The sequence below is a fragment of the Serinus canaria genome, chromosome 13 (assembly GCF_022539315.1).
Source record: "Serinus canaria isolate serCan28SL12 chromosome 13, serCan2020, whole genome shotgun sequence".
In the NCBI taxonomy this organism is placed as follows: domain Eukaryota; kingdom Metazoa; phylum Chordata; class Aves; order Passeriformes; family Fringillidae; genus Serinus; species Serinus canaria.
The window spans coordinates 8,748,870-8,768,643 of NC_066327.1; positions in this window are offsets into that span (position 1 = coordinate 8,748,870).

A 19,774-nucleotide genomic window follows, 5' to 3' on the forward strand; every position below is an offset into this window, starting at 1 on the left:
AGAGGTCATGGTGTTAAAGGATGCAATGTGTGTGAGCTGTCAGCACTCACTGGTGCTGCTCAGGGCCACAGATTCCTCTTGGAGCCTTCACATGCCCATGTTCAGCATCTCCAGTGGGTTTAGATGTACTGGCTGTTCAGGCCTGTGTGTTCCTTACTGCTCCCTGCTCCCACCACCCTCCTTTTGGGACCATCTGGTCCCTGAGCCCTGCAGGCTGCCCTGAAGCTGTGTGTGGGTGCTGAAATAACAGGTCAGGAGTGTGGGTAAGGGACAGATGAAAGCCCTTTCCCTCTACAAAGAGCAGGAGTGATGACAAAGACAAAAAGGTTCAAGTGCACTGATTCACAAGAGCACTCCGTAGTCACAATAAACTTTGTGGCACAATTACATTCTTAAATACTACACTGGGAGGCTTGGTTTGTAATGTTTTAGGAGATGTAATGCACAAAGCTTGCTAGGACAGTGGGATTAAATAAGGAAGGGCTGATGGGTTCACAGTTTTGGATTTATAGCTTCTCATGGGGCTTTCGTTCATTGATATTAAACAGTTCATAATCACTTCTTTTCCATTGGATTCATATAAAGATTGCAAAACACAGTGGGAATGTCTTTAAGTTATTCATCCCAGAGTTTTTGCCCTATATATCCATGTCATTCCCCTGATTTTACAGGTGGACAGATGGAGGCATCCAGGTTTGCAGTGTTCTTGTGTCAGTCAGGAAGCCATTGGTGGGGCTGTGGGTGTGAACCATTCCTAGCCATTCCCCAATCTGAGTTTCAGGTGTAAAACCACCTTTGCCTTCAGGTTTATCACACTAACATTATTCATAAGAAGAATCAAACACTGCACTGCTCGTGCTGCTTTCTTCAGATCTCAGTTCCCTAAAGATGTCTCATCCAAATGCAGTCCCAAGCCAGAACTACGGGACTTGGATCTTCACAAATGTGATTAACTTCACTTGTGTGAGTCGTCCCATTGGGATTCTTCACCATAGTACAGATAAATGTGTGTAATTGAAGAATCAAGGCCTTAGGCTGTGAAAAGTGAAAAAATCACAGCTTGAGGTACTATATCTGCAGCTTCTTTGTGGGAGGTTTTGTATTAATAGTCAATTAATTCAGTGTGTCAAACAAATAAAGCTCTTAAATATTTAGAGATTAGGAGGTGCCTAATAAAAAATTTACAGGAAAAAAAGAAGATTCCCTGATCACTACAGGGGCATTGAGATATTCAAAATAAAATAGGTAGGATAATGTAGACAGTTAAATACTTCACATTTAACATATCAAGAGTCTGTGAGAAGAGCTTTTGATGTATATAAAAATGCACCAGGAGAGGAAGCGACTTCTCATCCGGCCAGACTTCCCAACCTGTGTTTTTATTTGAGGTATTCACTGTTTGTGGAAGCTGTCCCAGGCAAATACTATGCCTTATTTGTTTGGAATTGTTTTCTGGAAGAGGAAAGGTGTAATCAGCAGGCAATCTGCTGTAATGTGTGAGTTGGCAAGGCAGGTTCTCCACCTCTGCTTTGGATGGTGCTCCATGGTGAGTGGCTGGTTGGACTGTGAGTGGGAAACAGTGACCAGAGACTCTGGGTGAGTGGGCAGCATTTGTGTGAGCAGTGCCAGCTCCAGCACTCTGTTTAATTTGTTGTTTAAGTATTAAAACAATTATCTGACCTCCTCTCCCTTATTTTGTTAATCTTTCTAATGGAGGAGCTTCAGTGGAATACTGAATGGATCACAGACCTTCCTCAGCACACCCATCTTCCTTAGAAGTGTAAAGGGGTGTAAACCCTTGGATCAAACCTTGGGCCATATGAACACCCTGTAGCTAGAGCAGTAAATGATTTAGGAGGTGTTCTTTTTATTCCATTAAAATTTTGGGGATAAAACCAGTCCAAAATTAGAAGACCAGCAAAGAATATGTGTTATTGCAGGCAAGAGGACAGTTTTGTTGAACATAAATCTTCACAGATAATCTCTGGAAATCTCTTCATGATGGTGAAAGAGGTGTGAGGAAAAGGAGCTAAATCTAAAAAAAAATTAAATGTGTAGAATCAATGAACAGACCCCATTAACAGGATGCTGCACTGCTTTTGCTGTGCATTCAAAGGATATGAGTCTTCTAGAAAATAATTTATCTTGGATTATGTGTGTGTATGTACACAGGAGAGGGCTTTTTGAGCTATTATAGAAACTTCAGGTAGTAGTATTTGAAAATAAATGGGCTTTAGGATTTGAGGAGTTTTTTTGCTTAGCATTAGTTATTGCACCTTGAGTTCATCTCATAGCTCAGCCACCATCAGCAGAGAACAAAAAATAGGCAGAACTTTTTAGACTTTCTGATAATGACTGTAATTAGCATCACAAGCTATGGAAATTGTGATATTCCCTAAAGGTTTCTTGTCATTATCCTTGGTCTCTGCATTGAAAATAAAGATTTTTAAGACAGGGTATCTTCTGTACTCAGTACTATCCCACTAATGGTAACATTCAGCCTCCGTGACTGCATGAATCCATTCTTAATGCTTGTGTCTGCTGTGGTCTGTGTGAAAGCTGCCAGAAAGCAAACATGCTCCTCCCAAGCAGGAGATGTTGTTCAGCATCCAGAATGAGCCCTTTTTCATGATGTGGTCAAAGCACGTAGCGTGGGATTTTCTGAGCTGGTGCAAATGTTATTAGAAGAAAGTTTGTTTTAAAATCCCACTATGTCAGTGTTTGAATCAGGAGTTCAGTGAGGTCATAAAATAAATTATTTTTGCCCTTAAACAAGTGCCAGAGCTGGGTCACACCACACTACTGCAATAAGGGAGATGTGGTTTGATGGCACTGATAACAGAGACTTGACTGTAGAGGCTGTTAGTGGTGAAGGTGGGCAGATGTCCCTGCCCCAGCCTCCACCTGTAGCACAGGGTGTTCAGCCCTCAACCCCTAGAACTGAGAAGATCTTGTGTTTCTTCCCTTGTTTTTCAGTTTGGGTCATTAACTGCCGTGTCTGATGCATTTCTAAGCTGAATAATTTTGACAGCTGCCAATTTGGTACACATACCATGGGCTGAGCTGGGAGCCACCAAGCTGGGGAGGATTCTGAAGCCTGAGCAGAGGCTCTACCTGGCACAGCAACAACCTCAGGCACAAAGGGGGCCCTAAATAGGTATTCATCAGGGAAAAAGTTGATCAGAGAAAGGTCACCCCAAGAATCTGAGACCCACAGAGGTTTTTATCTTGGATAAACCTCTGCTTGCAAAAATCATTGAACATATTCACATTGTTTTCAAGGCCCTGTTGAACTTTAAATGGCTCAGTCTCAGTGTTAGATATTAATTACATTGTTCATTATCCTCACCATTTTATTCCATAAATAATATTTTTTATATTTTCTGGGTTTTTTATATTTCTGTCAATTTTGAAATTGATTTGGGTATGACTAGAAGATTATGGGTTCAGAGGTTTGTCTAGAATTCTGCCCGATAACTGCAATGTCCAGTAAATATAAATATTGCTATTTTATTACTTCATGTTAGTTCTATGATGATGGGACTTGAAGGATTTCATTCTGAAATATGATACTTCACACAGGCTGAGGCAAATTGTCTTCAATGACTGACCAAAACGGGAAGAAGGCAGAAATGCCATCTCCTCTGAATTAATTATGAACCACACAGCTCTTGCTATTATCTGTTTACACATTATTGGCCTTGTGATGTGCTGGTGAGAGATTTTCTTTCACTGTCTGGTCCAAACGTACATTAAGTCCAATTTCATTAAGAAGGCTGCTCGCCTGCCTTGTTGAAAGGGTCATTGTGTTAGTTATTACAGTGTTTTCTTTGTGCTGGCTTCCCCCAAATTCCAGTAACTATTTTGTAGAAAAGTTTGAAAGTGAACTTTTGATGCCTGTGAAAGCTGCTTCATTGACTTTATTGACTCCAGAGCCAGCAGTTCTTTACCCACAGACATCTTTTAAAGGACACTAAAAAGTTTCAGCCAAAGCTTATAGAATTTGGTACTTATAGTATAGTTAAGTGTTATAGACCCAATGCTGTTCCCATGGAGACCTAAAGGAATTTTTCCATTGAATTAAGTGGTAGCAAAGCATACCCTTTATTGAGTGGGAAAAGGACTGGACTGGAGAACTCCATTTGTTGTTCCCAGTTTTGTTTGAGTGCTTTCTCTTTCTGTATAAAGAAATAGCAAAATTAAATTGTAGGTATTTTCAGTGAAATTTTAAGCATTTTCATTGTGATTCACCTGCTTCAAACTTGTGTTTGGGGGTAAGGGAGTGTGTTGTTCTAGGGTGATAACCCATGGCAGGCAAAGGCAGAGCTCTCCTTTCACTCACTGCTGGTGCCTTTCCCTGCAGTCTGGGATGTGAGGAGAGTTACAGTCCCCCACTCTCCTGCTGGGAGAGGTCAGAGGTAAAGCTGGAGCTGTTGGCAGGTGGTGTCAGTGCATCTCTCTTGGGACACCTATTCTGGAGGACACTTCCTGTCAATTTGTGGAAACACCAACTTGTTAGTGCTGGAATTTCAATTGTTTACTTAAAGAAATCCCAGGTAGACTCATATTTAGAAAGAGTTTTCCCATGCTGGAAGTTTGGGATATTGCTCAAAGGGTTGTTGAAAGTCCCTGCTCTAGCCGTGGCTTCAAGTGGGAGCTCTACTGCAAGCACGTGGCCAGATCCTGCAGTTCTGGGGTATAAACTTACAGAAAAAAATAAAATTGAGCCCTCAGATTGTACAATATGGTGCTAAAAAGTGGTTTTGGTTGAAGCTGTGTCATTAAATCCTTGGCTACTGAAGTCAACAAATTTATGATTGATTTAACCAGAGTGAAGGTCTTGTCTATAATGAACTCCTTTCATTTTGTCTCACTGAGATTCCTCTTGTTCTTTCTTAGTGCCTTATGACACATTCACTCCATCCTTGCCTCAAACAAAGAGAAATTATACTATCATGATAGCCCTTTAAATATTTTCTATTTGAGGACCTACTGAAAAGGCTCCAGAGGCAAATTCTTGGTTTAGAAGTTGCTATTTCTGTCTAGACACATCTGAATGTTGTTACTCTTTGAATGTCCTGGATTGCTTGCTGCTTTCTTTGTAGAGATGGATGAGTCAAGAGAGAGAGTGCATTATTTTAAATTAACTTGAAATAAGCTTTAACCAGCTCAGGGTTCTACTTGTTGCAACTGGCTCCCTTGATAAAAATACATAACAGAATTAGTGACACCACAAGGAAAATCCTTATTTATTGATATTTTAAAGCAGAGCAGAAACAGGTTCTCAATACATGGCATTGGATTCTGTTTGCATGTCATTATTATTTGAATTATTATAGTGTCTCTCCTGGATATGGCAAGGAGCCTACATAGGCTCTACACAAACAAATCCAGTGCCTTGTCTTTACTCCAAAGGGCTTCCAGCACAGGTGTAAGGCAGGTGATGACAGGGAATAGTCAGGCACAGAAGAGAAGAAAATTACAAATTCACAATTAGTGACAAGCGAACTACTGGTCTCTTTTTGCTAACCAATTATCAAACATCATAATAAATCAATAGTTGAGCTTGGCAATTTATATATTTCATTAGAAATATGCACACCTGAATAGAAAGCCAGATTGTCCTCAGTGTGTGTATTTCAGCTCCACCAGCAGCTTACACAATACAATTCTCACAGACCAGGTGACCTCCACCTCTGTTTTTCTGCAGTTCTGCATTTCTAAAAGTATTGTGAAGCACCACAAGTTAAATTGCTGCTTGTTTCTGTTCTTTCCTGCAGACTCTATTTGCTTACCAAGCAGGTGAGAGTTATGAGGGTCAGCATGAAGAGCAGCCTGGCTCTCCAGCTGTACTGGTGCACATCCATCTGAAAAAGGATGGACTCACAGCTCTGAAATTACACCTTCCTTGCTGTTTTGTAGGTATTTCTCTCACAGCATTCCTGGGTGGGTTATATTAACAAATACACAGTTCTCTGGGATTTTTGTTTCATGAGAAACAGGTCCTCTGGGTCAATCACAAGACTTCTTGTTTCTGAATTTGGTACAGGCAGGGCAGGACTCACTGCAGTATTAGGAGGTAAAATGCTAGGTGTGTACAGGTACAGACACAGAACAGAACCATGGAATCATTTAGGTTGGAAAACACCTTTTAAATCATTGGGTCAAATTGTTAAAATCTCCATATCTGCCCTGGACCTCAGGGGTGGAGCTGCACAGACACTGAGTGTCTGTGCTGGCTCTGGCATCCATGCTCAGCTCAAATGGAATGTTTGGGCAGCATCTCCAGCAACATTTCATCCTCAAACCCGGCAAGACAGAGGCCAGATGTATACAGGAGAAGTGAAACTCTGGGTTTACATTACTTGAAAGACCACAAAATGTCATTAAATCTCTGCATATTAATTTATCCAGCTAAATTGTCTCGCTGCTGACGGCATGCTGGCTTACATTCATTTTCAAAGGATGAAGCAAATATTTCAAATGAATGATCAAAAGAATATTTTTCTCTTTTGCATTCTGAGTATGGAGTCTAAGAAACATTTATTCAGGAAATGAAGTATTAGGGCCTGACAGATATCTCTAGTGTCACTGAGTAAGCAGGTTATCTGGAGATTTTTAGTGCAAACAATCCTGCACTTTGATGGATACACGAGTAATTGCCATTACAAGGGGTTGAAAGCAATATTAGATTGAAGTTACAGTCATTTCAGCAATTATAAATAAACTCAAAAATAAGTCCATTAAAATGAGAAATATCTTTTTTCATCTGTGCATTTCTTAAGCGAAGAATAACAGAGAATTGTGCTTTAGAGTGGAAATAATATTTTTGTTGAGCAGGGGGTTGGATGTAAGGGAAATAGATTGATGCCTGGTGTCTTAGGGAATTCTGCAGGAGGATCTGTGAAATGCTGCAGTCCTATGGTCACAGCTTGTTTGTCCTTGATTTTGTGTATGACATTCGTCTGGGATTTTGACACTTTATTTTCACTCAGTGTTGTCTTCAAAATGATGCAGACCTTCTCTGTTAACTTAAGTGTTTAGGAGCTCTGAGACCTTAAATTGTAATTACATTGCTTCAAATGTCAGGTTCTTCAACATCATATCAGTGCTGGTGATAGAAACCTAAGCAGCTTAGGTGATATAAACCTAAGGAGCTTAATAGCTTCACGATGCCATATAATGTATGGGGAATCTCCCTGCACAGGGAACCTGATAGGGGACATCTGAGTCACGGTGACAGCTTCAACAAGCAGGCAGGAGGGGAAGGCAGGGAGGGTGTGATGAGCTCAGAGGAGGTGAGCTGATGATTTGCTATTTATAGATGCACAAAGAGGCTCAGAGACAGGAACTCCAGGCAGGGCCACTCTGCGCTTGCTACGAAAATGATTCCTCGTCAGAGCTGCAAGCAAAACACAATTTGGAGCTGGCAGAGTCTCAGGGTGCCCTCGTTGTAGGAGCACACAGGCATGCACAGCAGCAGCAGCTCCTGATGAGAGCCTGAAATACAGCACGTTTTAGCAATTCACTGCTGAATTTGATCTTTCTGTTCCTTGGTGTGTTTTGTTTTTACAGGGAAGGAATGAAATGATGCTGTGTATCCTCTACACTAAAAGCAGCCTCCTCTCATTATTTTAAGCTGAAGGAGTGCCAATTTAGATTAGATATAAAGAAGATGTTTTTACAATGATGGTGGTAAAATACTAGCACAGGTTGCCTGGAGAGGTGGTGGGTCCATTGAAACATTTAAGTTCAGGTTAGACAGGGCTCTGAGCAACCAACACCATGTCATCAATGTCTCTGCTGATTCCAGGGGGGTTGGACTGGAAGACCTTGCACAGGTCTCCCAACTCAAATTGTTCTATGATTATGATTATAGGGTACTATTCAGGAAATTAATTATTCCAGTTTATTTACTGGAAGACTCTCTTCTCAGCCAGTTCTGGAAACTAGAGTTGTAGTCGTTAAATCCAGTAACCTTCTCTTCATAAAAAAACTGATGGTTTCAAAAACCAGTTGTAGCTAGCATCCCCATCACCTTCAATCAAAACCAAAGAGATTGTGTTTGTTTCAGTCACTTTGTAAAAGGGTGTCATGGTTTAATGATTTCCTTTAAAAAAGGGGCAGAAAGGGCAGACTGAGTCCAGAGTTCCAGCTAGAAGCCTCACAATCATTGCTTGGAGACCATGAGCGGTAGTGGTGGCACTATCCTGGACCATTTGTGTCCTGGGTAGGGCTAAAGAGTAGTTTGGGCCATTTTCAAGCCATGGTTTGGCCATGCCCCTCTGCACCGGGGAGGGGAAGGCTTTAATAGGTGTCAGCAACCCTGTCCTAGCCACTCCCATTTCCAGAGAGGGGTCCAGCACCTTCCATGCAGTCAGGGAGGCACCCCCTTTTTTCTTGAGAAAGGAAAATATTAAATTAGATGAAGCTATAAACCAACAGACATGGTAATCTTACAAGCAGGTTGGAAGTTTTGTCATAAATTATTTTCTCAATACTCACAGAATCATAACATTATTTGGTTTGGCAGGGCTCTTACAATCCCCCTGCCATGGGCAGGGACACCGTCCTCTATCCCAGGTTGCTCCAAGCCCCATCCAGCCTGGCTTTGAACACTTCCAGGGATGGGGCATCCACAGCTTCTCTGGGCAGCCTGTGCCAGGGACTCACCACCCTCACAGGGAAGAACTTCCTAACATCAAGCCTAAATCTCTCCTCTTTTAGTTTAAAATTGCTCCCCCTTGTTCCATCACTGTCTGCCAGTATAAAAATTCCCTTTCCCTCCTTTTATAAGCTCCTTCGAGGTACTGGAAGGCGCTGTAAGGTCTCCCTGGAGCCTTCTCTTCTCCAGACTGAACACCCCCAATTCTGTCTTCATAGGAGAGGTGCTCCAGCCCTCAGAGCATCTCCATGGCCCTCCTTTGGAGCTGCTCTAATAAGATATTTTCTGCCTTTCTGCCGCAAGAAAAAAACACTTCCCCACCCCACCCTGCATGACTGAGTGTAGCTCTGCTTCTGCTCTGGCTCAGACCCATCCGAGTCCAGGATCAATGTCATGCCTGTTTCCCAGATGCTGAGCCAAGGGCTTAGGGCTGAGCCCAGAGCCTGCACACTGTTAAAGCCCAATGAGCTCGGAGGGAGCTCATCAGAGGGAGCTCATCACCTCGCCGGATCAGGCGATACTGAAGCCACTGAAGCCCCTGTCACATGCTTAGAAAGGTCAGTCCCATATTTACAGAAGCCCATCAGAGTTGAATTGTGCCCTGATTGAGATTATACTGGAAGGAAGACCTGGCTGTGCTGATGTTGACATGATTTCCTGAGAAAGTAAAATTGAGGCATTTATTTCTGATGGTTTTGCACAGCGCAGAGCTCTCAGCCTGATTTGTATTCAGCTGCTGTATATTAAGACTGGTCATTGCTCTTGTAAATGGTAGATAGGAAGAATTGCTATACAGAGAAATATTTCCTCTGTTTTAGGGTAGATTTTAGCTGTAGCCCTTCAAGTCCTGATAACCAAAGCCAGAGTGATGTGTCTGGCATTCTCTGCCCTGCACTCCCAGTTATTTATTCTGTGATGTGCAGGAAGGAAGGAGACTTGTGCAATCTCCATTCTTGTTACCAGGAATTGTGCACTTAATTCTCTGTGCATTGTACTGAAAATGAACTAGTAAGATGTGTTCTGCATCAGCAAAAAGGCTCCCTTATTCAGCTGGAATGAGAACATGCACACTTTAACTTGGGAGTAAAGAAAATCGCTGTAAACGATTTCTTTAAACAGAATCAGTTGGGTTTTGCCTTCAATTTTTGCTGAGAGCGAAGATTCTGCAGAGTTTTTTTTCTCCTTTTTCCTACCCAATTGCTAACCTTGCTGTTGCATGTGTTTTTGCTGCTTCTAGCACTTTTCATTCTGATGGCAGTTTTTCATCTCTTCACTAGCTTATGGCTAAAACAGTCCTTGTAACAGGAATTTCAGTTACTCACTCTCCAGAATAATTATTTCCATTTGTTCCCACTCTGGTCCCGGGGCAAAGGGCTTCCTCGTGTCTTGCCTTGATGGATCTGTCTTCCCAATTCCTCTGCTTTGTACAAATGTCTTTTCTGCAGGTGTTAACACCAGGTGACAGCACATCCCTGAGATGTATTTTAAGTCATTCCTAGCTAATATGTGGCCTGTACATATTAGGACTTATTACTAGGACTGAAATTTCCCAGCTGGCTACTCAATTAATAAAAATGCATCAGCATACACAGGCATAATTATGGAAATGTGTGTAATTCTGTGACTTATTCAGTCTGAAAACTTTGCAGAATGCTTCACAGACGGGCTGTGAAGTACCACTAATCACAGCACAAACTCCAGACACACACAGGGAATGGAGTGGGCTCTCCTCACACTCTTACTCAACAAGTCCCTAAAATAACCAGGGAAACACATTCAAATCAGGATCTCCTCACCCACTGTTCTTTGTGTTAGCTACTACCTAGATCCAAGGTGTTGTTTCTGTAGTAAAAGTTAGAATGGAAAATTGCAACTCAAGAGTTTTTTACTGAAGTCATTGCTGCAGTGTGTGATTGTCTAACAGTACAGACCTACAGCTTTGAAATTACATGTCTTGATGAATTTCAAGTATCTGAAGCTGACAGATATCAATAAATGAAAGAAACACTAAAATTAGAGAAAGAGTAGCTTCTTATCTGCTCCCTCCACCTAACAGCTGAGCACTGCTCTGTGCAATCTTTTTTCCCATCAAGGTGTGTGGGGTGAAGGTAAAACCACTGCAGATCTGTAAAGGCAGATGTTGGGGAACAGCATGAGCACCTCCACACCAACCAAACATGTACCAGGGAAAGAACCAAGGTTTGGAGCACAGGAAAGGCACTTCAGGGATGGCAGAGAATCCCTCTGGGGACAGAGCCCCCTGCACTGGCACCTCACTGAGCTGTCCTCAGCCACACAGCTCAGAGATCACCTACAGAAGAAAACCACCTGCTACACCTAATCTCTAAATTTCAATCAATACATGGTAATATCAATTTTTCCTGGTTTGGTTGGGCCACATTTGACTAACCTATAATAAGCCACTTTATATGGAAATCAGTGTCAGTGCAGTCCTTGCTCCAGTCGAGCTGTATCAGTTTATGGATTCACATTAAGTTCTGCAGCAATACAACTTTCTTCTGCAGCAAAGCCCTCAGAGAGTCATCAGCTTCCTGTAGCATCAAGGCATGGAAATGTGAAGTGAAGGCTTAGGACATTTCAGCTGTATCAAAGTTATGAATTCTGCCTGAATTCATGAGGCTGCTGTATTATTTAATGCCTCACTGTATAAAGACTCAGAGCTTTGTTTCAAAATTTATGTTGTCTGCTTCAGGTCTGAGCTTAAAGAGTTTTGAGAGGAAGAGCCCAGTGTCACTTACTGCAGTGATCTGCAGGAGGGAGGTGAGGATGCTGACCTGGGTGAAAGGCAAAGGAAATCTGGGCTCTGCAAGCGACTGACAGCAGTGGAAAAGCCCCAGCAGAAAGGAGTACAAGCAGATGTGTATTAAGGGCTGTGAAGAGGGGATCTATCTGGTGATGGGAAGAGTGGTTACAAACTCATTGAGGGCAGGAATCATGAATCAGCCTGTGCCCACAGAGGCCAGGAGGCAAATGACAAAATTAAAGCAGAAACCAAGTGATGATGTGGGTTCTGAAGGGCTCAGAATCGCCTGGAGACGTTTAATATGCCACTTAAATCTGTGTGCACGCTCAGCCTGTGAGAGAGTAAATGCTTTGTGAGCCTGTCTGCCTTCCCCTGAGAGCCCTGAGCACAGCGTGCTGGCTGGGGCTTTATTCCTCAAGGGTTAAACTAGAAACTGAAGTACCCTTGACTCAGAGCTGAAGTGAGGATGGTTTTGAGTATCCAACAGTCTTATAGCAGCTGGAATGTGGAGTCTCATTCCTGAGCAGTAATGCCTGTGCACAGAAACTGTCTGCAGAGACACATTGGCAGCAGAGACACACTGACAGCAGCTCCAGGGTTTGTGTTGGTCCTACCCCCCCCAGTATTGATCAGAGGGGTTTCAAGGGTGCTAACCTGCATCAAAGGAAAAGGGCTCTTCAAATACTAAATAAAATAGCCATTTAGAGTTTCACCACTTTGAGGTTTTTTTGCTTGCTGGGAGCAATGTCTTGGCACTCATGGACTGTAGAGCTGCTCTGCTTGAGGAATGAACCAGGATGGATAAGCACACACAAACAAAATACTGACCCCAGCTCAGAGCTTCTACATTTTACCCAAATCCCTTTGGCTAGTGTTTCACTCTGGTCAGGCTTTGCTGGCAACAGGCACAGGGACCAGAGCAGACGCTTCACACTTTATGATCAGTAAGAAGAAAGAAGACTTCACCCTTTATAGAAGTAACCATGTGAAGTCAGAACATTCCAAGAGCAGAGGCCTCCTTTGGCCATTTCCAGCTAATTAACATTGTAAAAGTTCATGCAGGGACCTTGGGTGGGAGATCTTCCTGGGGTGCAGGGGCTGGGACACTGACCTCAGAGCTGGTTTTGTGTCTGGCCTCCATAAGACCCCAATACAGAGGAACCCATGAAATTGCCTTTCAGGTTATACTCAGTGAAAGGATGGTTTTCCTTCCCTCTCCAGGGTGTACAGTGGGGATTTACACACCTAGGCTGGAGAACAGCAGGTTGTGTGACCCTGTTCACCAACATATCTGCACATAGGGCCAGATTTCTTTATTTTTGGCTGCCTTGTGGCTTTTTTTTTTCTTCAGTCTGGTGACTCTGTCCTGCAAAGGAAGTGTATTTAGGGAGGTACATCTATAGTTGCAGCCTTTTCATCATGTTCACTTTCCCCTGTAGAGCATATTTCACTGCTCCTGCTGGAATGATTCTCCACTGGTTCACTTTACTAATTATTGAACACCCATTACAATTAAAGCACTCTCTTTTTCAACCCTGGGGATAAATTCTAGAGTATTAAGATTTATTTTTTTTTTTTTTTTTCAAAACCAGTGCAAAGCCAAACTTTCTGTGTTGCCCCTGGGTTTCACACTGCAGACTTGGTCAGTCAAGCATGCAAAAATCTGGTAAAATAAACCCTGGAGGCCAGGTTTTAAATGGCCCTTTCACCATCCAGAATTCTCTTCTGCTGAAAGTAGTTGCCCAAACTCGGCACACAAGTTTTAATAATAATTAATTACTCTGTGCCAGATGATGAAAAAAGTGGTGTGGGCAGACTCCATGTACATGTACCAGTTGAAAGCATTAAATTTATTTTCTTCTGGTGCAAACCATCAGTAATCAAATTTCCATTGCCCAGTGATGGATGTGAATGGTCAAGAAAAATACTTAGTCAACAGAATTCCAATTAGAGATCTGTGAGTATCCTGCTTTAAATATGGCAAAGTAAGGAAATCTTTTCCCAAGAGGATGGTCCTCTGATGAGTAAGTGTGGTTCTGGGTATTTCACTGTAGCAAGTATTTGGCAGGAACAAGAAGAGTGAAACAAGCCTCTCTCAAGTGCCTGAAGAGAGAAGAAGTGGTTTCCTTTGTAAATGAATCAGTCTTGCTCTGAAATTGTTCTATAAAACATGGAGAATGTTTTAAATGTTAAAGAATGTTAAAGAATGTTAAAAGTATGGTGAGACTGTCTCCCCAGTGTGACTTTTTATGCTGTATTTACAGCACGATACTATTTATTCCATTTCTTCTGATTTGGAGGCACTGCTCAGATTTGGATGGTTGTTTGTGCCAGGTGAAGGATGCCATGAGAAGCTACAGAGCACAATCATTCCTTGGGAAAACATGAGCAGCCATCCTTGCAGCTGGGGAGGAGGCAGGGTTGGGTTTGGTCCCAAAGATGAGGGCGTCAGGAGAGGGGAGTTCTGACTTCACTGCAATCCTCATGCCTTTCACAGTCATCTAACTGGGGTTTGCCTCAAAACTGGATGTCTTAGCTACATCACACACGAGTTTGAGACATAATTAATATTAATAAAGCCCATTATGTAAAATTAGCCATAGCCAGGAGATTCTTTAAAAGGTGAAATCATAATAGTCATGACCAGAGTGTCTGTGTTGCTGGGAAACTGGGAGCTGTCCTGGGCTGCTCCTCAATATTTGCCTTTCATTACAGACCTTTCCTCCCTACTTGTGGAAAATGGGGTTTTAAAGGAGAGAAACAAAGATGGCTACAAAGAAAATTCTTTCTCTGAGTTTTGGTATTTTTTACAGTTGGGTCTCAGGTCTGGCAGGTAAAAGACATGGAAATTCCTTAGCAATGGTGTCCTGCAAGGAAAACCAGCAGCAGCACAGCTGGGTGTAGGGCATGATGCTTGTTTGTTTGGGAGTATTTTTGGGGGATCCTCATTACTCTTGCTTCCATTTTGTCTTCAGAAATTGTGGGGTAGGTTCCCAATCAGGTGCTGGATCTGCAAATCCCTCCACTTCCCAGCACAGACTTTGGCCACTGACCTGCAAACACCTCCTTCAGCCACTCCAGTATCTGTAGATCTGCCATGAGCATTTAGGTGCAGCCTTCAAATAAAGCAGCTACACACTCTTGAAAACCCTGCAGTAAAAGAACCTAAGCTTAAAAATAATCCCACAAGTGGAGCATTCAGCTAATCAGGAGTTCTGATTGTCTCGTGTTTCTGCTCACAAATCAGTTGTATTTCAGAGGCTGAAGCAGGGAGTCACCACTGGAGCCTGATTACAGATTTTAAGTGCTGCCTGATTAAATTAAACTTGGTGCTGTTTAAGGCTGATTTTGAGCAAATGGGAAAAATCAGAGATGCAATCCAGGCACTTTAAGCTGATCCAGATCTTGAGAATGAAAAATTCAGGACTCAGACCTAGATCCAAGTTTTATCCTGAGGCCCCTGTCTTCAGAGTGGGCTGATTCAAAATCTTGCAAAGAAAGTCTCTGGGCTATTCCCCTGTAGTAAACTTATATTTGCTTAGGAATAAGTGACTTAATTCTTAAGGACTCTGGAAGGCTTGTGTCCTCGGTGCTGAGTTCACCAGAACAAAAAGCTAAACCACTGAGTGGTTTACTCAGACACAGAAATAGGCATCAGAAGGTATTTCATCAGTTCCTACAGCACAATCCAACCTTTGCAGGCTGGCACATGTATTCTCTTTCAGCCTTTTGATTAACTGCATAGTACCAAAACCATACGTATTTATAGCTTGCAGAATTAGATAAATTCTCCAGATGTGGCTTCCTTTTAGTTATGCTGAGATGACTGGAGATCAAAGCCTTTGATCTTCAGCCTGACTGAAACCTGCTGCTGATATAAGTCTAGAAAATGATGCAGTGAGGGGAACTGGCCACTCTCAACTTGCCCCAGAAGCATCTCAAACAAAACGTATGGGATGAAACTTTGTGGAGGATATTTCCATACACACCATTGAGTCTCTACTCCTGAAAGTACAAAGCAGTTTTCAATGAACCTTTTACTCTTAACAACATATTTAAATAGATTGATTTTCTGTTCCAGCTCAGAAATGATTTAAGGCTTTTCAGTGCATGCATATCCTCTATGATACACAGAACTGGCAGGAAATGTCATCATGAGCTAGTTTATAACCTCAATTAAGGCCATTTCCATTGCTCCAGATGTGTAAAGCAGACTTATAGCTGAGTTCCTGGTACAGGGAACTCCCTGATGCATCCTAGCTCAGCACTGCCTGCTCAATGATATCTTCTTCATGACCCTTGGAAAAAATGATGAATAGCCAGGGAATTGCAAATTCAGGCTGAATTCTGGCAACACGAGCACTTTGCACAAGTCTTACTGGTTGGGGAGATAGCACAGCCTGAAAACCCTTATCTGCTACCACAGGCTCTTCCAGCAGCCCCAGCTGCAGAGCAGGGCAAAGTTCTGTGTGGCCACTCCTGCCTTCTCTGCCCCTGCAGCTCCCCAAGCCCCACAGCAAGGCCACAAACCCTCAGCTCTTTGGGTGATGCTGCCAAGAGAGCTCTGACTCCCGTGGCCACTTTCATGAGCTGTTGGCTGTAAAAGAAGCTGATAACAAAACAAAACACGCAGAAAACAAACCCCAACAACCAACAACAAACAGAAAAACCCACTCAAAAAACCTTGGATTCAAACTTCAGTAAAATCAGAGAATGGACAGATTTTCATTGGAGAGAAAAGGCAGAAATGTACTACCCTAGAGAGAGCACAAGAAATGCAATTTATTTACTAAATCATAAATCCTTTATCAACATCAGAAGAAAAAACTATAATATTACTGAAAATAATCATAAAAGATTAGCTCAAATACATAAGGGAAAATTCAAATGAAAAAGGTAGAAAACCAAATACAGTCAGCAAGAGACATCAGTGTCAACAAGAATTAGTCCTTAAGCCCATTAATAATGTGAGGAAAAGCAAATGAAGGGTTTGTCCTCCTGAGGGGTTTGGACTAAATGATCCTTAAGGTCCATTCCAACCCATTCTGTGATTCTGTGATTCTATGAATTAATGCCTATTTCAAAATATTCAGTAGAAAGTAAATAGTGAATAAGAGTTTACTAAATTAATACTTAGGAAAAGAAAATTCAGCACAGATTAGGGTAAAATCAGGTTAAAGAATCCTTAGATAAATCAGAGATTTTGAAATTGGCTGAGGCTGACTTAATCCTGCAGTCCTTGAAAAACTGTAATCTCAGAGCTATTAATGGTATCTCTGAATTCCTGGATGGGCTGGGCTGATACCAGAAGACTCATGTATTGCCCATCTTTAAAAGGTGGGAGAGGTGAGAGAAAAAAGAACAGGAGAATTATACAACAGCCAGCTTACCCTCAAAATCTGGAAAAATGCTGGAGCAAATAGACACATATCTGGAAAAGAAGAAGATGAGCAACATCCAATACAGATTTGCCAAGCACAAGTCATGTCACTGTGCTCTAATTTAATTTTAAAGAGTAAAAGGCCATGGGGATAGAAGTAAAAGAGGAAATATTAAATATATTGACTTCAGTAAGGTTTTTGACACACTGATGGTATTCTGCTTTTTGACCCGTGCAGAATTTCCCTTTCTTAGATAATTTCCTTAAAAAATAATCCAGAGGAAAATTAAAATCTAATATCAACCAATTTAAAAGACCCTTTTAAGTTTAACAATTCAAAATAATGCATAAATCTTAAGATAAAGATTACAATTTGTGAAGGGTGCCAGGACAAAGCTCCCCCCACCTCTCAAGAACTCTTATGGGGGCCCAGACACAAACAACAGTGATGAGTTGTTTGTGCCTGTGCAATCCATGAACCCAAGGAAAGATGTGAGGAATGAGGTGCCTTCCCATGGCAGGCTCCCCTCAGCTAAGGAGACACAGACACCTCTCTTCTCTTTTTTCCTGGGGTGGGTGTTTGGTTGTTGGTTTTTGTTGTTGTTTGGGGGAGGCTGTTTTGTTTGTGGGGTTTTTGTTTGTTTGCTTCCTTACTTGTTTTTGAGGGTTTGGGTGGGGTTTTTTTCCTTTTTTTTCTTTCTTTTTTTTCCCTTTTTTTCTGTAAGTCTGCTATTCTCAACTGCTCTGTTACAACCTTACCTAATGGAGACCACTGGAAATAGGGAATGGGAAAGGGTGAGGCTGTAGAGAATGAGCAGTGGTCTTGTTTTTGAGATAAGCACAGTGCAGTAGTGTAGGGGAAGCAAAGATGAGCACAGTAGAAAGTCAGCAGTAAGCAGAAAGATAAATGACAAGTGCAGAGCTTACAAGCCAAAATATGGCCCTCTGGAGCTGTACAGAGTGAGTAATGGGCACTTGCACCAGGCATAATGTGTGGTCTGAGCCCTCTAACCTCTCTGGGCTGCTCAGCTGAACTGAAGCCAAGAGCAGGAGTGCTTTGTTGTCTCCTGCAGAGCCCAGGTACTGCCCTGAGACTGCTGTTCAGCCAGCACTGTGCCTCTCAGTGGAGCAGACTTTGCCCTTCAGCCTTTATGGGATGTCCTGCTGTCATGCCAGGCCCAGCAGCATGCAATCACCTTTTGCAATTTTATCTCTCTCTGTATTTTTATGGCATCCCCCTCCATCCCACTCCACCTGTCTGTCCTCATTGCTCTTGGCTTGCAGCTCTGGAGCACACAGCTGCCTCATCAGTACCTCTGTCTGTAATGAAAAAAGTTTGCAGTCTCCAAAAGCCCCAAGCCCATATGGTTCAACATCTGATTTGTTTCAAGTCACTTAAGTCACAAGCTGAAAACCCTCCCCTTGTGCATATGCCTGGGAGTCAGGGTGTGGATTTCTCCAGAAAAAGGTCTCCTGTCTGCCTTTAAAGGGAGCAGCTTTGCCTTTGATGCAGCCCTAGGTGAGGAGCTGGCTCACCGTGTGCTCCCTTCACAGAGACCTTGGCTGCTGGGCATCATCTACAGCTCCTGCAGAAAAGCAGAAGCAGAGTCTCACAGCACCCTGCTAACCCTGCCCTGGCTGCATTTAAAAACACCTGAAGCACAGTACAGATGCAGGTTTGGGTATTGTCACATGCAAAGTATAGACATTGTCACATATTCTTCACTTTTAAGGGAAGTGAATGTTCTCACAGCTCCGGGGTCAGGTGTGGGCACTAACAGACTTTAGAGACCCAGAGCAGCTGGTCCCTCTCAGCTGGGGACACCCCTCACCCTCTGCCCAGGAGCCCATTCAAGCTCAGCCCAGGAGCCTCCATCTCTCCCTGAGCTGTGTCAGGGATGTGCTGGGCTCCAGCTCAGCCACAGGCTGTGCTGTCTGTCCATCCCCTCCCTCAGGCTCAGCTCCATGGACCTTCTGCCACGATGGACCTGCTTGGGAATTGCTGGATGCTGTCTGACCTGGATCACCTGTCCTGGATCTCTCCTTGACCTGTGGCCTGTCCTTTGAGCTGCCCCATCCCTGATGGTGTGGGCTCGTGGCTGAGCCTGGCTGTGACCTGTGGGGCTGCTCTGCTCCCCTTGCTCAGGTACTGAGGGCTTTGCTGGGTGTGTTACCAGGCTGGGCTCCTGCATTCCATCCCTAGAAGCATTTTTAAACCTTAAATCTCTTTGTTTGAAGTTAAATTTAGTAAAATGACTCGTGGCAGAGGCTGAAGATGTCAGTAGAATATGAGCCTTCCCCAGGACTACACAGGGCTTGTGCTGGAGAGGTGAAGTTGTCCAGGGCCACCTTCTAGCTGGTAAATGAAAGTTTTATTTTTGGGTGTAGGTGGATTACTACTGTACTGTGGGGTATGACATGCCCTTTTTGGGTGCAGGAGGGCAATGGGAAGTTCAAAGGGATGTGGAGTGTTCAGATGCACCCACAGACTCCAGATGACACATGTTCCCAGAGCCATGTACTCCTGAAGTATTAGGAATTTTTAAAAAGAGAAAAATTATATTTATAGGTGATAGGAATGGTTCAAATCACAGGCACTGTGTGTCTGGGTTGTCAGTCTGGAAGGTGTTGCCTGACCCCCTGGCAACCCAGCCAAGTCTGAAACCCAGGGCTGCTGGTGTTACCAGGAAGGGAGGCAGAGTCAGTAACATCTGTGAGGCACTCCTCAAATGTCTGACATTTTCCTAAAGAAGGCTACATGCTATCAAAACAATTCATTTTATTCTGGTGGATAATAGAACTGATCAATCCAAATAACTGAAGTTGAATCTAAATTCTGTGACTGCTGCCCACAGTTTGCTTTTGTACTTGGAGCCATTTCTGCTGCCTTTGCTCCCCTCCCAAGCAGAGGCTTTCCCTGAGAGCACTGCAGCCCTGCACTGCTGTCTCATGGTTAGCCAGCTGA